The following is a 22989-nucleotide window of genomic DNA, read 5'->3' as shown; positions in this document are numbered from 1 at the left end:
AGAGACAAAGAGAAAGGGAAAAAGGAAGATGAATATGTATTTTCAGGTTGAAAAGTTACTGCCTTGGGGCAGCCAGGTAGCACATTGAGTAAGAGCACTGGCTCCAGCGTCAGGATGACCTGGAGATCGAATCCCGGGCTCAGACACTCAGCACCCACCCAGAAACACCTGGCCGTGTAACCTTGAGCAAGTTACTTAACCCCAATTGCTTAAAAATAATAATAATAATAATAAAAGAAATCCCATAATCCAAGAGTTTCTAAGTAAAACATGGATAAACAATTTTCATTACCTACATTTCTATATCTATGTCTTCTCCCTTCCCAGAGAACTGTCCCTCATAATAAACAATAAAAAAAGGAATAGGAGACAGATTCAGCAAAACTAACCAGCATTCATGGGAAAAAATCTTCTATTATATGTCATAATCTATACCTATAGCCCCTCACCTCTTTAAACAAATGGTACATTATCTCTTCTTTGGGGCCAAACCTAGTCATAATAAATTTTTTAACACTTAGGTTTAGTTTTTTGTGGTTGTTATTATGGTAATTGTGTATAATATTTTCCTAAATCTGCTTGCTTCACATTCTATCAGTTTATTGAATTAATCATTTCCTATAGCACAGTAATATTCCATTGCATTCAAGCAATTTCTTTAGCTCCTCTGCAATGGATCGATGTCCACTTTGTTTCCAGAACTTTGTTACTCCAAAAAGTGCTGGTGCAAACATTTTGGGTCATATTGGAACTTTTTTTTATCACTGAAACCTTGGATGTCAGCGTAGATGCTGCTGCCTAGCATTTAGACGCCTTGCTCTGAGTGACCTGGGTCAAAGAGTATCAATATTTTAGTCACTTTTTTTGCAAAATTCCCAATTGCTTTACTGGCTAACCCTTTTCAATGGCACATTAGACAACCTTAGGTAATATGCCCTGTAGAAATCAGAAATTCTTAGGGAGGTCATCTTGTAGAAAAACACTATGTTATAGAGAACCTTAACTGTATGGGAGATTCAGCTGATTATAGAAGTCAGATGGCAACAGTCAAACCTTTCGGGAAAAGGTCTTCCCTCTCTGTCCCACCTTAAATACACAGACACACACACACACACACACACACACACACACACACACACACACGACACATAATGTCCTAAATACATTAGATTTGGGGAGCCCAGAAAGGATCTTAAGGGAGCACTAGGGCTTATTCCTTACAATATTTTGCTTTAAACAGCCTTAATTCTAAAGCTCTCTTTTAGCATTTATACAGAGCAGGGGCTATAGAAATACTCCGTCTAACCAATATAAATAATGACTACAATAATGTATAATGAAAACAATACTAAAAAAAGTGAAACTCCCAATTACTTGCAATGACTAATCTCAGTCCAGAGAAGAAATCATGAAACAGCCCTCTTGTTCTCAAGCTACTGGTACAGAATATCACGTAACATATCAGCTGTGGTTGCAGCTTTTACAAGAGAGGGTTTGGTGGGGTTGGAGTGTATATCAGGAAATGTCTGTGGTTGAAAAACAAAAGTCATCATGGGATCATACGCCTGAAATTGGAAGAGACTTAAAGAATTCATCAGGTCCAACCCTCTCAATCTACAGATAAAGAAACTGAGGCCCAAGGAGGTTAAGTGACTTGCCCAATACAACAGAGGTAGGAAATGATTGACCTAGAATTTGAACCTAGAAACTCTGACTCCAAATACAATATTTCCACAGGATCAAAGCTTAAAGCCAAAAATATAATATATCCTGAAGGAAGCACCAAGAGCAAAAAAAAAAGTTACCTGCTCAAAAATTTTTCATAGAAGCATTTTATGTGCTACAAAAAATAAAATCAATCTAAGTGCCCAACAATGGGGCATGGTTAAACAAACTCTGATACATTTATGTAATGAAACACAATTCCATTAAGATCAGCAAGTATATGGAATACAAAGAAATCTGGAAAGAATCTTGCAAAATGCAAAGCATAGAAAAAGCATAACCGGAAGAATGGAGTGCATATTAACTCATTGTGACAATGGAAAAGGAAAAGGGAATAGACAAAGAATTGTTATGGGAAACATAATGACTGAACATTGTTGGGATACCTCATGTATTTGATAACTAATTAAATGTGAATAGTTATTAGCAAGTTTAGTTGTTTGTATCAGTGTTCATTTCTAAATTTTTAATGAAACGTTTCATTAAAATACAGTTCTCTATTTCAAATGCAATTGTTCTTTTTTTTGTCAATAGCAAGTTATTTTGTTTTGTTTTGTTTTGTTTTGTTTTGTTTTGTTTTGTTTAAGACAATACATCTGTCCAAGCCTCACTCCAAGGGGGAAAACCCAAGGTCAGGGGTAAGGGTGGAGTTCAGATACTATACACAATAGCTAATAGCTAACATTTATTTATTATATTATATATTATTAATGTGTATTATATATATATTCCTATTTTCCAGGCATTGTGCTAAGTGCTTTACAATTATTATCTCCTTTAATCCTCACAACAACCCTGAGAAGTCAGTGCTATTATCCATATTTTACAGATAAGGAAACTGAGGCAAACAGAAGTTAAGTGACTTGCCCAGGGTCATAGAGCTAGTAAGTATCTGAGGTCAAATTTGAATTCAGGACTTCTTGATGCCAGGTCCAGCATTCTAGCCATTGCACTTCCTAGCTACCTTAGAGATTTTATAAGTCTCAGAAAACCCCAGAGTCAGAGATATTCATTCATTATTCCATTGACTAAAAATACTCTGTTGTTATTTTTTCCAATTCACCTCACACATATGATAAATGCTCATTACTCAAAGGACACAACCATCTTGTGCCATTGTTAAATGAATGCAAGTTGGTGAACACTTGCTAGTCTCTATTCAAAAAGTATTTTGGACATTCAACAGGCTTTTACAAACATATAGAGTACTTTTCTCAAGTCTGATTTCCAGATTGCATTACTGAATATCCCTCTATTTATCTTGATTAAACTAAACAAATTCTGATCTATAAGCCACCCCATGAAAGTCACTGTTCAAGGAACACATTTCAGACCTCTGCAGTCTATTAAGAACATCTGGATTTAAGCACAGTATCTGTCATTTAATACCTGTTCTACCTTGGGCAAGTTGCTTAATTTATGTGGTGTTGATTTCTTCACCTACAAAATGAAGATATTATTAACTAGATAACTTCTTAGGTCTCTTCCAACTTCAAATCTGTGATCCTGTGGACACAGCAATTATAATGCAAACTAGAATGTGTCACAAGAGAGAGACACACAGAGTGTTAGGGCCATGGTTCAAAGCAGGGAGAGATCATATCTCATTGGGGAAATTAGAGGGTTTGTATTTCAAAGGAACTTGAACTAATCTAATCCAAACTCCTATTTTCACAGCTGTCGAAATGAAGAACAAGAAAAGTTAAATGGCTTGTCCCAAAGTTACTGGCAGAGCCAGATTTTGATCTCAAGTCTTCAAATTCCACATTACCACGAAGCTTCATAAAATAGGTGACAGATGAGCTGGGCCTTGAAACATGGCTGGGATTTGGAGAGTTGTGAAGAAAATCCTTTTTCAGGTACATATTGAATTAGAAGGCCACTGATACCCCTTCCAAGTCAGATTCTATGAAAATCCTGTGAAGGGTTTAGGCATGAAGAATACCACAGGCAAAAGCACAGAAGCAATTATGTAGGCTATTTGCAAGGGATCACTGGGCAATAAATTTGGAAAGACAGGTTAAGGCAACAATATGAAAGGCCTTCATGCAAGAATGAGGAACAAACCCTTCATTATTTTTGTAATTTATTAAATGAAACAAGCATTTCCATAACATAGTATAGAATACTGAGAAACACAGGAAAAGCTTAGATTACCCGATGCAAAGAAGCAATAAAACCAATACATTCAATAGCTACAATAACATAAATGGATAGAACAACAAAAAAGAAACCAAATCTTTGGAGATTATAATGACCAGGCCTGTCCCTGACGATGAGAGGAGAAAGTCCACCAACCTCCTTTCTCTGCAAAGATGGGAGTCTATGCATATGCATACACTGTCAGACTTGGCAGATATATTGGTGAGTTCTTATTAACTGCTTTTTGTCTTTGTTTTTTTTTTTATTATTTCTTATTAAAAAGACTTGCTCTCCAGGGCAAAAAGATGGAAGGACACATTTATAAATTAAGGTAATAGAAAAAATAGTATCAATTTATTTTTCTTCATGAATAGAGCACTGGTCCTGGAGTCAGGAGGACCTAAGTTCAAATCCAACTTCAGACACTCGGCACTTACTAACTGTGTGACCTTGGACAAATCACTTAACCCCTATAGCCTTGCCTCTCCCCTCCAAAAATAATGAGTAATTCAGATGAGAGATAATGAAAGAATAAATTGAGGTGGTAGGAAAGAAGGGAAATAGGAAAGCATTGTGGCACTGTAGGAAGAACTCTGATAAAAGACTGCAAAAGAGTCCTTACTTTCAGGGAGCTCAGAGTCTAATGGGGAAACAACATGCAAACAACTGATTGTGTGTGTGTGGATAGATAGATAGACAGACAGACAGGAAGGCAGGCAGGCAGACAGACAGATGGATAGATGGACAGACGGATGGATGGACAGACAGATGGACAAGTGGACGGATGGATGGATGGATGGATGGATGGATGGATGGATGGATGGGTGGATGGAAAAAACCATTAAGATGGAATAGAACATCAGGAAAACTTTGTAGAGGTGGGGTTTCATTTGGGACTTGAAGAAAGTTAGGGAATCCAGGAGATGAACAGGGAGAGAATTCTAGACACGTCAGACAGCCAGTGAAAATGTCCAGAGCCAGGAGGTAGAGTACCTTGTTTGAGGCATGGCAAGAATATCAATGCCATGGGTCATAGAGTATGGGGTAAGGGAGTAAAGTGTAAAAAATACTGGAAAATTTTAAAGGGACTAGGTTCTGAAGAGCTTTGACCACCAAAAAGAGGTTCTTATATTAAAATCTAAAGATGATAGGAGGCCACTAAAGTCTCCTGAGTGGGAGTGGGTGAGTAGGGTGAGCAATGACTCGCACTTTAAGAAGGAGGATTCAAAGATGCCCCTAATGATTTAAAGATGGTTACAAAAGAGATTTCATGATAAAGGGAATCAGACATAGAATCTGAGATGCCAAGTTTTCATTCAAATTTCTCAAGAAAAGAACAATTCCTGGAATTTTTATTTCATGGGTAGAAACACTAGGGCATAGAGTACACTGTCACAGTACAAAGAAAAGGGACCATGTTTCTCTTTAAATGAACTTTGTCCTTATTTTATAACATCAAGCCCCTGCTGTCCACACTGATAGACTGCTTCACACAGACTAATTATCACCATTTTTAAAGTCTCCATTCAATTTCTTTAATTATATAGTACAGTCTATGAATTCTCTCTTCAGTAAAAGTGTGATGAACCTCATTATGCCCCCCACTACTGAAATTGTAATTACAACACCTACATGTACTTACAGAATCATAAAATGTAAGAGTTGGATGAGACCTGAGAGATTATCTGGTTCAACCTGCTCATTTTATAGCTTTGAAAGCCAAGAGGCAGGGAGGGAGGGAAACACTTGTCATTATGAAAATCCAAGGAGCAGAAGTGGACCTAAAACATGAGTGTGCTATCAGAGAGTGGCAGCTGGAACTTTTAAGTCATTCAAATCTTACTCTTCTCGGATAACGTGTTATTAGCTAATTCCATCAAATACCACAGTGCCTTATGAGGGGAGAAACACTGACAGGGGCCTAGCCCTTGATATTTAAAAATCCCAGTGGTTCTTGTTTTATGTCAGCTCCTGAAAATCAGCTCACGAATGTTGTCAGACAAGAAGTCAAGTCTGTGAGGATGTGCCCGCTCCTACTGGAAGGCCGAGACACTGATGTTTAGAAAGCTCAGACAAAAGGTGATTCTAGAGGTAAATTCACATGCTTTGCAGTTTGTAGGACTCCTGCTTTGTCAAGCAAGACAGACTGAGGTGGACAACAACTTGTTAAGCCCATATTTTGAAGGCCCTACTGTTTCCTGTGTTTCTGGAGCTTATCACTATAGTAACAAGCCATGTAATGCCAACCATCTCAAAATGCAGGTGAATTATAATTTTAAATGAATATCAGTTAAAATTCTGGCAATTAAGGTTATCCATTATTTCATTAGATTTGTAATCTCTTTCACAAAAGTAATCCCTCTATTAGTACAGATTACATCCATCAATGCCTTCCCATTCTGTATGACTCTTGTCAATGACAACCATAAATCCGCCTGGGACGATCTATCAATAATCTTGAATTTGAAGCCCTTCCAGCGTGGTAGGACCTCAGAGCATGTACTTTGCTCTTATAGCCTCCTAGAACCCGCACTCATCTTCATTCTATCATGAGCAACTAAAATAAGGCTGCAATGGTAGATTGTTTCCTCTACTTTCAAAATATAAGCTAAAGCACAGATTAACAATGAGTTGTTATGGACTGTGGATGTCTAGCGAATAAAATCTGTTCAAAGAGACATCACCAGAATTTCAGCTTTTATCTTCCACCAAGACCTATAAGCTTATTGATATTAGAACTACATCAGACCCCTTGATATTATGAAGGGAGAGCTAAATTTTGTCTTTTTTTTTAAACAGTTCCTAGGTACCAGTAGAGCAATCAAGGGGTCCATCTGTTACTCCTTGGTCTTGCCATATGGCTGATCCACCTCCATTTCTGATCACTTTTTTTGCTTAATGACAAATCTCTTCTTGCACTGAAAATTTGCTGCAGCCTCTGCTATCACCATTAGCCTCTAGGTCACCTGACATCTGAAATCTTTTGATATTAAAGTAGTCTAAGATTCACAACCATAGCGATCACAAGGAGAACATTTGTGCTGTTTTAGTTTTTAAGATAGACCTTTGCCCAGAGAGCAGCTTGGTATTAACAAAAGCACTGCGCATTCTCCTAAGTTTAATCCATTATTCTCACATTGACCTGATTCAATGTTGGACCCCAACTCACACTCACTAAATGTGTGGAGCTGTGTCATAAAGAATGTCTGTAAAAAGTATAAATGTTTTGAAAAGGCCTTCTTTTAGAGATAGTTGTGCCCTCAAGTACAGAGGCATCAAACACGTGGCCCAGGGGCCAGATACATCCCAACACACTCCTGAGTGGGACCTGAACCAGAATAAAATGGAATTGGGAAATATCTGACAAAGTAAATAAAAATACATAATGTTAATATGTGGCTTTCTAAGTCAATATGTGGACTTCAGGGATCTTTATGTACTGCTTTGTGGCCCCCCTTTTTATGTTTCACACCACTGCTCTATGCACTCCAGTCTGTATATGATATTGTGTTGATTACATCAAGTCCCAGAGCATTATGGGACCTTTTCAATGGGATCTATGATTACCGAAAAGAGACTAGCCGAACAATCCACACAAGCAAAAACTATTTGGATGTAAAGTTCCTATTATTCAGACTTCAAAGTGGAGATGTGTGGGAAGTCCATTTAAGTAGTACTTTAATATATATATTTGGAAAAGGCATACACGCACACATACAAACACACACACACATATATAAAAACACATTTTCTAAGCTTTTTATATTTCTACCGAAATTTATAGATATAAAAGTCAGCTCATAAATCTACACACATTATATTCTACTCTCTTACGTCAACACTTCACAAAGTACCTGATTTCATCAATCCAAGTATCCTTTTACTGAGCATGAGTTAAGGTTCAAAATTGAACAAGGAGGACAAAAGTGTTCTGGATTGTACTTAAGAAAATATGCAGTGCTTTTAAGGATCCCAAATTGCTCTCTTGCCAGTGAACAATTACAATTCTTTCACACCTTAATAGATCATCTTCATGACTTGGTATGGCCCAAATTTTATCTCCTAAAGGCCTAAACTGTGATGATCTCCACATGGTCCCTAGACAACAGACATACAAACTGTTACTAAATCTGTTCTTGAAGTCTCAGCAGCTTGGTAGGATTTAATGCAGTTTATACTATGCTAGAATATCTTCCCAGAACCCAGGGTCAGGAAGTATTGGTAAAAGAATTTAGGGGTGGATCCCTATCCCACTCTACTTTGAAAAATATAAATTTAGGGACAGCTAGATAATGCAGTAAATAGAGAGAACCAGCCCTGGAGTCAGGGGAACATGAGTTCGAATCTGGCTTCAGACACTTGACACACTTACTAGCTGTGTGACCTTGGGCAAGTCACTTAACCCCAATTGCCTTGCCTTCCCCCCTGAAAATATAGATATTTAAACATGGGTTCATGGTCAACCAAATGATGAACTAGGACTTATTGGAAATAAAATCGCCATTCAGAATGGTGACACTATCATTTCAGGTGTTCTTCTACAATCAAGACCCATGAACTCTGATACTGGAATCACATTTGTACCCTTAGATACAGAGAAGGAAGGAAGGAAGGAAAGAAGGAAGGAAGGAAGGAAGGAAGGAAGGAAGGAAGGAAGGAAGGAAGGAAGGAGGGAAGGAAGGAAGGGAGAGAGAGAGAGAGAGAGAGAGAGAGAGAGAGAAAGAAAGAAAGAAAGAAAGAAAGAAAGAAAGAAAGAAAGAAAGAAAGAAAGAAAGAAAGAAAGAAAGAAAGAAAGGCAACCTCTTCAACTCAACTCAACATGTTCAAAACCAAATGCTAACTTTCCCTAAAAACTCTTCCCATTGCCAATATACCTTATTTCTGTTAAAAGAACCACTATTTTTCCAATTCTCCAAGTTTATCATTTCAGCATCATCCTTCTCACTCTCCCTCACCCTACACATACAATAAGTTTCCATATCTTGTTCTTTCTCTTTTCTTACCGGAGATTACTACACATACCACCACCTGATATCACCCCATTATACTCTACAATCCAGACAAACAGGACTTTGTTGTGTTTCTCACACAAGATAATCCATCTTTGATCTCTGAACCTTTGCGGTAACTACTATCCCACCCATACCTGGAATATACTCTCTCTTTATCTCTACTTGAAAGAAAAAAAAAAACCTCTTCCCTCAAGACACAGCTCAAGTACTTGCTTCAACATGAAACGTCTCTTAACCTCCCCTACCAAATGCTAATGCCTTCTCTACCAAACTCCCTTGCATTTAACTACTTTGTATTTATTTCCTTTATATTTATTCTGTATCTATTTATATGGAGAAGCAGCCTGGAATATTGAATAGAAAGTTAGTGTCAAAACCAGAAAGACAGGAGTTCAAATTTTGCCTCTAAAATAAATTTTTCTATGTGACAAATCATTTAAACTCCCAGCACCCCCAGCAACACTCTAAGACTCTAAGGTTCCAGTCTGCTTTGGTTGAGGGACTTTCCTCATCTGAGAATTCCCTATACCAATGTAATCCAATACCTATTCACAAGTCCAATACCTTTTCCCTAAATACTTATTCTTGTTGTCTTCTCAGAGAGAATGTGAATTCCTTGCAAGTAGAGATGGCTTCACTTTTTTTTTATATTTGTATCCCCAGTGCTTAGCAAAGTGCCTGGCACATATCAACTACTTAATAAATGCCTTTTTATTGATAGGTGATTTTAAGAGAGAGTTAAATGTTCTGAACAATTAAAGTGAGAAAATCACTTGTTATAGAAAGAGAGTTCAGAATTAAGCTATTTCAAAACTAAGTTAGTTTTTGTTTTTGTTTTGCACGACCTTCTTAAAAAGGCAGTTTCTCCCCATGAGACCATTTGGGTACAAACGAGCAGGGTTGTTCAAATAACACAATATTGTTCCTTGGCATATTTAGGTTTACTGGTGGATAATAGCAGGTGCATCCTACCCCTGGATAATTATTAGTAGGAATAGTCTACTTCTACAAAACAGGAAGTAAAAATTTCCTTGATGCCAAGCTATTAAAGACAAAGTTCCCGGGACACTGGAATACTTTTGCTCTCCCCCACCCCCCACTTCTAATCCCCACTCTTTTCTTTATATCAAGTGCTTAGTACAGTGTCTTGCACTGGTTGACTGACCCACCCCTTCCTTACCTCTCTAGACAAAGTATATTTATAGAGTGTAGTTTATCCCACAGTTCATCAGAAAAAAAATCTAAGTTGTCTTCTAAAGTGAAAAATGTTTTACTAGATTACAATATGACGACATAATGATTATGCACCTATTTACTTAAAGATTTAAATGAAAGAAGAGCACATGGATTCCATTAAAAATTCAGAAGCACTTGAATACACAAACATCTACTTTGGGATAATAAGTAATATAGTAAAAAAAAAAAGTCTTGATTATAAATAAAAGACCTGAAATTGAGTTCTGTCTCTTATGAACTATTTTGTTGTTGTTTAGTCATTCAGTTATGTCTGACTCTTCCTGACCCCATGGACGATAGCACACCAGGCCCTTCTATCCTCCAGTATCTCTCAAAGTCTGCTCAAGTCCATATTCATTGTTTCCATGACACTATCTATCCATCTCATCCTCTGCTGTCCCCTTTTCCTTTTGCCTTCAATCCTTCCCAACAACAGAATCTCTTCCAATGAGTCCTGTCATCTCATTGTGTGACCAAAGTATTTAAGCTTCACCTTCAGTATTCAGCCTTCCAGTGAATAGCCTGAATTGATTTCTTGAAATTTAAATTTATAAATTATGTCCTTAAGCAATTCATTTCACTCTCTGACATTAATTTCCCTCATCTGTAAAATGGGATAACAATTTTGCGACTAACTCACAGGACTGCTATGAGGCTTATAATGTGCCACATCATTGTAGGTTATGAAAACCAAACCCTAATGAGCAGAAAAAGGCATGTCACTAGGTAAAATACCAAAGAAGGGCTTTGAGAATATCTGTCATGGTAAAATCCCCAATACATAAGACTCTAATAATAAGATAATTGGCTTGCAAACACTTCAGGGAAAATATGCTAAATTAATCATTTCAATTGTTGAGCTTCACCTCAATTATCTGCATCATTCACTAACAAAAGAACTTCTAATTTCCACAATGAGACATCCAGAAAATTAGTCCTCTAAAATTTCATGCCCAAGAAATAGATGGGCAAACCATTAACCTGTTACGTGATTTTATATTCTGGACTGAGTGGGGAACTACTTCTGCGTACAATAGGTCCAACTCAATTTAGTTTAACAAAGGCTTATTAAGCATCTACGATGTGCTAGACCAGGGTATGGAAACTGCAGCCACCACACATGGCCCTCTAGGTCCTCAAGTGTGGTCTTTTGACTGAATCCAAACTTCACAGAACAAATCCCCTTGATAAAATGATTTGTTCTGTAAAACTTGAACTCAGTCAAAATTCTGAGGACCCAGAAGGCCACATGCGACCTGAAGGCCACAGGTTGCCCACCCCTATTCTAGACAGAGGGGATACAAAAGCAAAAGTAAAAAAAGCCTTGCCCTCAAGGGATTTACATTTGACTTTTTTTACATTCGATAAGCAACAAGCACACAGGTAAATAAATACAAAATACAGACAAAATATATACAAAGCATTTGAAGGAGGGATAAAGAGAAATTGACAGGATGAGTAAATGCTGCATGTAACAGACATTTAAATTGAACCTTAAAGAGAACTAGGGAAGTAGAGGGGAGGAGAGAAAGTATTAGAGGTATGAGAGACAGCCCATACAATGATAGCAATGTGGGAGACAGAATATCATGTATGGGAAACAGTAAGCAAGCCAGTTCAGTTAGAATGCAGAGTACATGAGAAGTAATGTGAAATGAGTCTAGAAAGATAGGTTAGAGTCATATTATGAAGGGTTGTAAATGCTAAATAGAGAAGCATATATTTTAAACTAGGAACAATAAGGGATCACCAAAGCATATTGAACAGGGAAATAACATGGTCGAACTTATCTGTGCTTTAGGAATATCAATTTTCCAATGGTGAGGAGGGAGAATTAGAGAGTGGAGAGGTTAGCAGCCAGTAAAAGAACAAAAATGGTAAAATGATTTTGAGGTTTATAGTTTGGGTGTCTGGAATGATGATAGCTTCACTGCAAATATGGAAGTTAGGAAGAATGGATAGTTTAAAGCAAAAAATTATGAGTTCTGTTTTGGACATGCTAAGTGTGAAATGCCAATAGGAAATGAAAGTAGAAGTGTTGATCAGTCAGTGAGGAAGTACAGGAGCTCAGAAGAGAGATAACTACATCTATATGTAGATTGGGGAGCCATCTGCATAAAGGGGATATGTGAACACTTGGGAACTTATGAGATGATGAAAGGAAAGAATAAAGAGAAAGTAGACATCCCAGGGCAGAGCCGTAGGTACACTCACATATAGAGAATGGGATATGGTCATGATCCAGATAAAAGAACTGAGAAGGAGCAGTCAGAAATGTAGGAAAGAAATCAGGAGAGAGCATTGTCACAAAAACCTAAGGAGGAAAGAGTATCCAGGAAGTAGAGGGTTTTCAACATTGTCAAACAATGCAGATAGGTAAAATATAAGGACTATGAAAAGGTCAAAAAATTAATTTAGAAATTATAGTTTTAGAAATTTCTGTCATTTATGTAATTATTATATATTACTATATTGCAAATAAATATATTATTATATATAATTTGGAACAATTAGAACCCTTAAACATCTAGAAGAGAATAATTTCAGTTTGGGTGATAATATCACATGCCAGATTGCAAGGGGATGAGAAGTGGAAGCTGAGGAAATGCAGACAATGAAAATAAAAAATACTTATAATAATAATTTGCCTATGAAAAGGAAGAGAGCTATGGGATTATGACTTGAAGGGATGGCAGGGTCAAATGAAAGGGTTTTGTTAAGAGGGGAGGTCTGACACAACAAAGAAGGAGCCAGTAGACACAGAAAGATTGAAGAATAGAGATAGAAGGTAATAAAAGGAACAATATCTAAGGAGAGAGGAAGGACATAAGAAGTTGACCTTGACAAGGACACTTTCCCCCCCAAGATTGGGATACAAAATGGGAAAATTATGAATGATATTAAGGGGATGCAAGATATAGAAGGCAGCAGCAGAAGAAGCTTATGATGAAAGGCCTAAATGTTCTCAGTAAAGTGTGAGGCAAAACCCTCTGGCAAGTTAGATGATGGGATTAAGGTAAAGAGAAGAAAGGATAATCATGGGTGGTGTAAGAAGAGAAGACTTGAAAAGGAAGCAATGGTGGAATGGGAATGGGAATCTGAAGCTCTTCCCTGCCCCTTAATAGACTTGGGGGGAGTTCGAAGACCTCCCCTGCTTTGAAAGTAAACTCTGCCCCCTAATAAGCTGAATGGAGCCTGTTGTGGGAGGAGTTTGCTGAAGGGTACAGCAGAACCCACAGGAAGCTGGGAGTCAGAGCTAGAGAGACAGTGGGAGAGAGAGGAGCTCAGGCAATGACAGAGAGGTCTGTGAGTAAATATTGATCTTGTATTGGCTTGTGGGAAGGATAAAGCATGCTGTGGCTCTCTGTGTTGTTATTGCTTGTTAACTTCATTACTACTATTTTAGAATTAGCTTCCTCATTTTGGGATTAGGTTTTCTGGTGTCTAAATCCATATTTCAGTTCTGTCCTCAATATGGAGAGTTTGTTATATTTTGTGATCAAATATCATGCTATATTTATTGTCACGATCTTTATCATGATTGTGGGCATGGTAAATATTGCACCGGCACTACAAATGGGTATTATGATAGGTAGTCAATCAGAGGAAACGAAACGGATTACTTTGCTACAAGGAAAGTCCAGTTGATGACAATTTCCTGGTGAGCCAATTCATCGCTTGTGTGCCTGCCTCCCAAAGTGTTTAGTGGGATACAATGAGAAGTGAAAAAAGCAGACAACTGGGGTCAACTGGATGACAATCAGAGAAATGATTGGACCAAAATCTCATTTCACATTTTGACAATTCTACAGATCTGAGAACTAAATGATGTGTGTATTCTACCCAATAGTGTAAATATCAGTTCATCCTTGCCTACCTATTCTATGCCCCTCTTGTGCATGTCCTCCCATGCCTCCATAAATTAGTCCTAGGCCACTGCAAGACAATAGTTGCTATGCTTAATTTTTACCAAGGCAGGAGAGGGGAAATAGGGGAGCAGTAATCAGTCCTTTCCTACCTGCAAAGTTCATACCATTCCCCCAAACACAGAAACAATAGCAATACATACTTATATATCCTTAGTCTCCCTTCTACTCAGAAATACAAGTCCTGATGAGGATGAAATGGGCCTACTTCTGATTCACACTTGTGCCCATTTTCCCCAAGGGACAATATGTCACTCAATGTCAATGCAAAGCCCAAAGTCTTCAAGGACAGAATAATACACCAAATGACTTGGTCTCCCTGGTTTTCTAGCCAAGAATGCCCTGCTTATGAGCCAACCGTATTCCCATTCATCTTGTCTCTCCCACCACACATTTTAAGATTTATACCTTAGTTGGGCAGGTTAAAGGCAGGGCTGGACCCATGTTTGATTGCCTGTATGTGCTACTCCATGTCTACAAATATGGAACCTGAACTTGGATGGCCTTGCAGGAGCTTATTATAGTATATATGCCTATATCTCTATAAAGGCCCCCTATATTAAGGGGCCTTGTATATAACGATACTTAGAAAATTCAAGACTAGAGAGTAAGAAAAAAAATGTATAATATGTGCATGTTGTTATACCATCAGAGAGATCAAGCTTCATGACAAGAGAGTGAAGGATAATACCAGAATTATGAACTGAGAGACTGAAAGAATATAGTCTTCAGTGAAAGTAGAGATAGATTAGAGAGAGGAACCAAGGGAGAGAGAAAAGGAGGAAGAAAGATTGTGGAACAGAATAAAAGCAAATAAGCAAACTTTCATGAAAGGAAAGAGAATGGAATCTGCAATATATAGACTAGTGAGGTAGACCTTGATGAATGGGAAAAAATAAATCTAGAATGTGTTAATAAAGAGATGGCTAGTACACACATTTTTTAAAAAACTATCATGAGGGCTCAGAATGACTTTATTAAGAACAGTCATTGTACGCTGACTTGCTTTCTTTTTAAAATGGTTAATAAATAAGAAATAATAGGGTTAAAAAAAAGAAGGGAGACAGACACAGGGACAGGACAGAGTGATAGAGAGAAAGCACAAAAAATAGGAAGTTTGGTAGAGGGCCAGGTACAGGGAAGGAAGACATTGACTTCTATTTGCCAATGTTAAGTTTGAGATGCCTCTAGGACTCCCACTTTGAAACTGTATAATTGGTAAGTACATTGTCAAAATTAGGAGTGTCTGATGGACCTCATAATCTATAGAAAATTCTTCTTCCATTAGGACTCCATGCTAGGAATCTTCAAAGATGAGGGCAAATACCTCTGGTGAGAAAATGTTTCTGCATTTTGTGCCTAACCTGATATTAATAATTGGAGGTTTAAACAATTTTTATAATATCTTTTTATAATATCTTTTTTATAATATCTTTCAAAGACCTTGTATAATAAAGTCATCTCCATTGTTAGATTTTTCAAAAAGTCTTGCTATCTACATGGAAGACAGCTTATTATAGTTAGACCTAAATTGAAGGCATTGTTTTACTTTGCCACAGTCTAATCTTGTTGTTACAGTATGCAAACAATAAATACAGTGGGCTATTTTATTCTCTGTACTGTTTAGTTGTCTGATATAAAGACAGGGTCTGCAATAAAATATTACATGTGAAAAGCTGCCTTTTCTCTTTCCATACCTTCATCATAGATACTCTCAAAGTGGGTTTAAAGTATTCTCATAAAAGATTTTGTTCAGATGGTAAAATGAGCCTATTGGCTGATAGTTATTGATCATATTTTGATCATCTTTTCTTTATATGAAACCAGGCAATAACATGCTTTTCCCCCAAGCATTTGGAATCCTCCCCTTTAAAATATCTTGAAAATCAATCTCTCAGTGAAAGTGAAATCATCATCTCCACCACAGAACTCTCTTTATATTCTATAGACTGTCTTATGCTTCTTTTCTCCCCTTGTTTTCTTTAAAGTTCTTTCTACTTTGTCATGCAGTACATTGGGGATTGCAATGTAAGAGTCCAAATGGGGTAATTTCACTGCCACTGACAGAGAAAACAGTTTGTTATGTAATTTTTTCAAATCTTTTCCATTATTCATCTGTTCATTTTTCTACTTCCAGTTTCATCTGTGAAAGGCCCACAGGATGATCCAGCTTAATTGTGTCACTTGCCAACATTTATGTAAGCTTGCTTTTCCCTTCACTACTTCTCAAAAACTTCCACCATCCTTCTCCACACAATTTTAGAAATGAGTGATATTTTACATCAATGCTGTCCTTGGTTGCCATATGTCTCCCTTTGGCAAGGAGATCAAGTTTTTACTGTCTGAGGCCATTTCTAGGTTCTTTACTGTTCCAGGGGCAATGGTTATTTTACATTGGCTAATTTCCTTGAGAAATAGTTCTAGCCTTTATCAATTTTCCACACATCAACAGTAGCCTTGCCATTTGGTGATGAATTATGTCACCATGCATCACAGACCAGGCTTGATTTAGGACAATCTGGTGTTTCAGGTTCAAGATTGGAACTTATGCCATCTTATTTAGCCATAGCATAGAAAGCATATCCAGCTGTGATATTTCATCCAATTGGGTATAGTGTTGGCTCTTACCACACCATACAGTCCATGAAATTCATTCCTGTAGGTAAGTGAAAATTCAAGCAAACCTCATTCCCTCATATCTGACTAGTGACCTAAAGCAGATGAAAACAACTAAAAATCTAAAATAAAGAAGCTCCTGGAATTAGATATTTGAACTATCAATTTTACACATTCAGATTTCCTTGACTAAAGAAAACAGCACTCTTCATTAAAAATAGTCTTCATGAAAAATTTTATGAAAATGAAAAACTTTACAAAGCCAATAATAAATCCTAGGTTAATTTAATATGCTCTGTGACAATATAGCTTGGCGAGGTTTATTATTATGAAAAAGAGCTTAAAATAAAGTAGAAACTCTACAATTCTGAGAGTTGTTTTTTTCTTCCTTCCCTCCATTTTTCCAACATGGAATATCAAGTAAGTAAGCAACTTTCCCCTCTACACTATATTGAATGAAACATCCCTCCCCGGGACATTTTAATAACAACAATAATGAAAATTATAATAATAACAATGATAATCATTTACATACATTAAGGTTTGCAAAAAGCTCTTTTAAAATGCTATTGTATTTTTGTCCTCTCAATAACCCTGGGAGGTAGATGCTATTACTATCCCTATTTTACAGATGAGGAAACAGAGATAGACAACTGTTAAGTGACTTGTGAGGTGTCACAAAGCTAGCCTGAAATAGGATTTAAACCCCTATCTGATATTCTATCCACTATGCCAACTAGCTGCTTATAATCCTTCCCAGTGTCCCAGGAAGACTCATGGGACACTACTGAGGATCCTTGCCCACCTTTTAGATGATTGCTCACTGAAAAAGTATACATCCCACAGTTACCTAAGGATAATTACTTAATTACTTAAGGATAATTGAATGATTGAGTTGATTGAATGATTGAGTTACTAAGTGATTGATTGACTAAATGAATGTACTTTCTCAAAACTTTGTGAACACTGTAGTGAAAACTATGTGGCCATTTTAGTGATAAACTGTTGTGAATGCTGCATTTCAATTATCTGTGATAAGCTGTAACATTGTGAATGTTGTACTTTGATTTACTGTGAATGTTTTGCTCTGATTTGTTATTGAATAGTGTTCACTCTACTATGTAATCAGAACCTTAAAAGCTGTTCACAGTAGCATTCTTCTGGAAAGCTGCTCATGCTTGGCTTTACAAGTATACAGTACAAAGAGGAAATAACCAGCATCAACATAGTGCCTTAAGGTTTGTAAGACCTTCTCATACATCATCTCATCTGATTCTCATAATAATCTTCATAGGTGGGTGCTTCTATTATACCCATTCTACAGATGAGGGTATGAGGTTGGGGAAAGTCAAGTAATTGGCCCAGGGTCACCCAAATAGTAAGCATCTGAGGCAAGACACAAATTAAAATCTTCCCCACTCCAAATCAAGCACTCTGTCCGCTATAGCTGTTCAAACTGAACTATGTCTTCTGCAAAGAGAGAGAAACTCTGGAGTATGGGGACAGGGCTCATGATAGGGAATAATTTCCTCTAGCAAATGTGTAAAGAAAAGACACCTGTTAGGAGCTGCAATGAGCTGAAGGATCAACAATAAAAAGCAAAGCTTGAGCCTCCAATTAGGAGTCAGGCACAGCTACAGGAAAAGCCATGATGAGCAAAGACATCGGTACCCGCTGCATGGAAGTGACAACCATAGTAAGAGCCATGAATTGAGGAATCGTGGCAGGCATTGCCTGCTGACAGCCCTCCCTATTGCATAGTTATAAGTGACTAAGACTGTACAAGTCTCCAGAAAAGGCTTGTTTGTGGTGAAATGTAACTATTTTCCATGCATTCTGACAATTTCTTTGGACCTATAAATTAAAACTTTTAATTTATGAATTTTGAAAACTATGTACTCACAAAGGCATTTAGTGACATCACATTGGTTGGAATCATATGATGAGATTCCCAGATTTCCCATGTTGAGGCCTATAAACCACAGAGGTGATAAATCACCCAAAGTGACCTCAGGTCTTCTGTCTTATATGAGAAACTCTGACACTGGAGTTATGCTTCCATGTTTGAACAAATCCAAATGAGTTTAAGTGATTTTTATTTATCAAATACAAATCCTAACATGTTCCTCTCAATCAATAAAGAGACCATCACATTACAGAAAAATCTAATATTTCATAGCTGCTATAAACTCCTTGCCAGTGTGATCCAGCTTTTGTAAAAGCCATGCAGCATTACAACTATGCTCAGTGTAGTGTAAAGCAAGCCATTTGGAATGAGAAATGAAAGGGAAAACAATCACTGAGCTGTTTGTTCTACGAGAAAGCCAGTGAAATGTCTGTTCTACAGAGAAGGCTGTTGGATGCATTATTCAAAGCATGCTTGAGCTAATAAAAAGGAATTACAGCACAAAGCACAACTGAGAAAATTTTAACAAGGTTTTATTCAAGCTTGTGGTTGAGAAAGGGACTGAGAATTGCAAACATTCTGCCTTTAAAGGCAAGAGTGGTGATGAATTTGGGGCTGTAGTGATTGATCCAAGGAGGAAAAATCCAAAACATCCCTCCATCCTCTGATTTCTGCAATGACAGTGATGTGACAGAGTGACAGAAATGGGGTGGGGAGTAGGAAGGTAGATAACATGAAGAATGGCTGTTGACACTCTACATGGGAGTTCTTTGTTCAGGGACCACCATACTACTGGAAGAAGTGAATGACTCAAGTCACAGCATAAGATGGGGAAACCAGAAGAAAGAAGGAAGTAGTAGTTAAGCAGGACAATAGCTTATAGGTCATCCTTGATGAGGCATATAAGGAGCTGGTAGTGTTTGTTTCATCACATGCCAAACAAGAATCCTCATTTCATGGGACAGTTGGTCACCTAGATTTGCACTACTTGTGATGAGCATTTGCAAAAAAAAAAAAACATTCTGAAAAAAATTACAACCTATGTATGTATCTGTTACAGAAGGTAAATGGGTAGAGAAATTCCAGGAAAAATTCAATTACTTTCCAAATTCAATCAAAATATATTCTGATACTGAATGCTTCACTACAGCAGAGGTAGGTAAGGGTGGTGATGAATATATGGAGGGGCGGGAATAGATAGAGAATAATCCATGAGAGAGGCAAAAGATTTGTAGAGCACACAAAAACCTCGAGCTTCAATACCATGAAATGCTTTCTTCCTGAGAAGAATTGAAGGTGATTGCATGAGGTGAGCACCGAATAATGTCCCCCAAATGGAATTTATTTTAATAGACAGAAGACAACTTATTAGTGATGTGGGAATCATTCCAAAGCTGTAGAGTCAGAGCAACAATTTCTTATAGCAGTGTTTAAAGTACTTACTACGCAATAGACATTTGTAAGCACTGGATTCAAATACAAAGAGCAAACTCTTCACAAATACTTGCTGTACTTGAAGTCAGGAACATCTGGGTTCAAATCTTGTCTCACTAGGACTGTGACTAGGGAAATCAATCTCCACAGGCATTAGTTTCCTTATCTATAAAAGCAGGGGGGGTGGACCTCCTGACTGCTAAAGTCCCTCACAGCTCTTTCATCTCTTCTGTCCTATGATCCTACAGATAACAAATACAACTCTATGGCAGTTGATATGTCCTTTCTAGGAATGGTCGTGCTGATTTGATTGCTTTTCACAGTGCTAGAAATAAAAAGGAGATGTGGGGGCAGAATATGCATGAGACAGCATGGCGGGAAGATGGTGGGAGAGCAATAAACTGGGTCTAGATCAGGCTAGATATGGAGAACTCTTACCAATCAGGAACCCAGAGCTTCAGGAATGGAGCTGAAGTGCTGGGCAGGAGGCTAAAGGTGGAGAAAGATAGCAGTGCTTAATGATGAACACAAATACCATAAATAACATCACCGCATAAAATAAAGAGAAATGAAAGAAAATGAAACCATTTTAAAGAAAACTTGATGAGAGATCCAACTAAGTGCGTGATCATAAAGGGAATTAATGAAAAAATTGAAGGGAAGACAAGCAGGAAAGAAATAGAAAATACTTGCAAATCAACTTTTTTTTGCCATTGAAAAGATTAGAGCTGCCACATTTAAGACAATATAATCAAAATCTAAGGTAAACTTCTTAAAGAGAGGGAAAAAACTAAAGAAAACAAAGTGGGAAAGCAGTCCAGCTCAAGCTAAATATATAGAGATTTGTGCTAGAGATGACATAATTCTGAGGACTTTGAATCAGATCAGAAGGTGTACAACAGAAAAGGCACAGAAAACAGCTGGAGTCTTATTAAAGCAGAAAAGTGACCCTGAAAAACCTAGTAATTAATATTTAATGATCAGTAGGCCTGCTTTCCTATCTATGTAATATTTTATGAGAATTATCTACATAAACTTTGAATTCATCTAAGTGAAGAAATTAGAAGAGAACAGGAATGCTTCCATAAGCAAGATCCTACCATACTGACCATATCTTTGTTTTTATTTTTATTGATGCCTTTGAGTTTATATCACATGTATTTCTGAATATAAATCTCTCTTTCCGCTAATCAATGACTCTTCCCTTGTAACAAAGATTTTAACAAGGAACTTTGAAGAACCGGAGCCATCTGGGAAGTGTATCCAAAGATACAATGGGCTGGTCACATGGCAAAAGTGAGAGCTATCCGGTGGATAGGCCGTATACCCTTCTGGTATCTTCATAATTTCAGGATGTAAGGAAAGTCCCCAGCATGTTATAGACCATAATGATGAAAGGACATATACAGGATAGGGAGGCATAGATGCCTGGGGTATAATCTCCATAGTTGGAAGGAACATCTACATCCATAAAATCACAGATTCACTTGAGTGTCTGAATATTATGCAGATGTATTTAAACAAAAGTTCAAATTCCAAATTTGAATTGAAGAACAAAGTGAATGATACTTTATAAAAATATAACTAAGTTTATGAAAGGATTCAAAATTGGATTGCTTCAAGTAGCAGGCTACCCTAGTGCATTTCAGGTGAGATTTAAATGACAAAATCTTGATTTCAAAACAAAGTTTCAGAAACACATCCATCAAGGAAAACAGGGTCACACCTGGGGAGAAAACTACTCTGTTTTCCAGTCACTGGAAATAGAACAAGAGAAAATTGAAGCATGAAGGATTCACATTTGGAAGACAAGAAGCATTTTATGACAGGAAAAATTGTTGAACACTAGAATGATTTACCTAGTAGAGCTACAGAATCTCCTTGGGACATTTTTTAATATTTTTATGGGACAACTGAAAATGAAGTATTGACTTCTCATGAGGCCTCTCAGAGTATGATTCCCATATAGACTGTGATTACAACTGTTGGGAACCAGGCCTTATCAATATTCCCATGTATAAGATGAGAAAACAGTGAGGTAACTGCTAAAAATGTGACTTTCAACCAAACTTTCATTACAAAAGTTTAGTGCCCTAATGAAAGGAGATAATGAAGAGAAAGAATGATATGTAGATAGTGTAGGAGACTTGGACACATAGACCTGGGTTCAAATCCCTACTCTGACATTTACTAGTTCAGTGACTACAGTAAATCATTTAACTTTTTCACGTCTCAGTCTCATCGGTAAGATGAAAATAACTGTAATATCTACTTCAAAGTGAGAGAGAATCCAACTTTAGCACATGCCCTGGTAACCTAAGATGGTGGCGCCAACATTGGCAATGCTGGGAAACCTCTTCTAGAAGAAAACATCCTGTTGTCTGCTTCTTTTCAATGATTGACAGAAACTTACTACATCTAAAATCACTAGATTGGGCAGTTTCTCTCTTTCAGAAATATCTAGGGGTAAAGGAATCATTCATTTACTGAGTGATATTATTCAGTAACTAAAGACAAGCTTGTAGACACTTTCCCTCCTCGTAAGTCCTGTTTTTCAGAGATTTTGATCTTGTTTGATTTGTCTTTTTCAGTTCTAGATTCAAGAAGTGGAGTCCTGGACCTGGGAGCTAGATTCATAGTGACCTCAGAGCCCAGAAATCTAGAACAGATGTTGTTGCCACCAGTCTAGCAGAGGAACACAAAGAAGCCAAAGTCCTGGGATATAAGCCCAGGAAGGGGGTTGAAATTGGAACTTGGTGGGATTTACACTAAATAGAAACTGAGCTAAACTGTAAGCCTAATACCCTTCCCCTACTTAGAAACTCAGGTGGTATGGGGGGAAGGAATTTGCCCCTTACCTACTGAGGGAAAATGTTTGTATAGTCTGACTATACCTATGAAATAAACATATCTTTGTAAAAACTAACATGACTATAAAGTAGTCAATGGAAATGAGGTGCTTGAACCATTAAAATTGGGAGGAAGATAGCCA

General features: G+C 37.4%; 1 protein-coding gene and 1 long non-coding RNA gene across 2 annotated transcripts in view; one reads left to right on the top strand and one right to left on the bottom strand.

The window, feature by feature from the left end:
* The window catches only part of OCA2 (OCA2 melanosomal transmembrane protein), a 539713-nt gene that overhangs the window by 288401 nt on the left and 228323 nt on the right, over positions 1-22989 (bottom strand). The gene's annotated exons all lie outside the window — the stretch shown is intronic.
* LOC138149726 (uncharacterized) lies at positions 1445-22898 on the top strand. The gene is made up of 3 exons (XR_011165407.1): positions 1445-1672; positions 3403-3584; positions 22589-22898. It is a non-coding gene; the product is annotated as an uncharacterized lncRNA (long non-coding RNA).

Source organism: Petaurus breviceps, unplaced genomic scaffold (genome assembly GCF_028583685.1).
Source record: "Petaurus breviceps papuanus isolate PSGF00001 unplaced genomic scaffold, PetGlider_PUasm1.0 90849, whole genome shotgun sequence".
Lineage (NCBI taxonomy): Eukaryota > Metazoa > Chordata > Mammalia > Diprotodontia > Petauridae > Petaurus > Petaurus breviceps.
Note: the sequence above shows the minus strand (reverse complement) of the source record. Positions and strands in the feature narration are given on the sequence as shown.